The following is a 538-nucleotide window of genomic DNA, read 5'->3' as shown; positions in this document are numbered from 1 at the left end:
CATATGATCATTTCAATAGATGCAGAGAAAGCTTTTGACAAAATTCAACACCCATTTATGATAAAAACCCTGCAGAAAGTAGGCATAGAGGGAACTTTCCTCAACATAATAAAGGCCATATATGACAAACCCGCAGCCAACATCGTCCTCAATGGTGAAAAACTGAAACCATTTCCACTAAGATCAGGAACAAGACAAGGTTGCCCACTCTCACCACTCTTATTCAACATAGTTTTGGAAATTGTAGTCACAGCAATCAGAGAACAGAAAGAAATAAAAGGAATCCAAATCAGAAAAGAAGAAGTAAATTGTCACGTTGCAGATGACATGATACTATACATAGAGAATTCTAAAGATGCTACCAGAAAGCTACTAGAGCTAATCAATTAATTTGCTAGAGTAGCAGGATACAAAATTAATGCACGGAAATCTCTTGCATTCCTATACACTAATGTCGAAAAATCTGAAAGAGAAATTAAGGAAACACTCCCATTTACCATTGCAACAAAAAGAATAACATATCTAGGAATAAACCTAC

The sequence above is a fragment of the Physeter macrocephalus genome, chromosome 6 (genome assembly GCF_002837175.3).
Source record: "Physeter macrocephalus isolate SW-GA chromosome 6, ASM283717v5, whole genome shotgun sequence".
Taxonomy (NCBI): Eukaryota; Metazoa; Chordata; class Mammalia; order Artiodactyla; family Physeteridae; genus Physeter; species Physeter macrocephalus.
The sequence above is the reverse complement of the archived record's forward strand: the minus strand, read 5'-3'. Positions refer to the sequence as shown.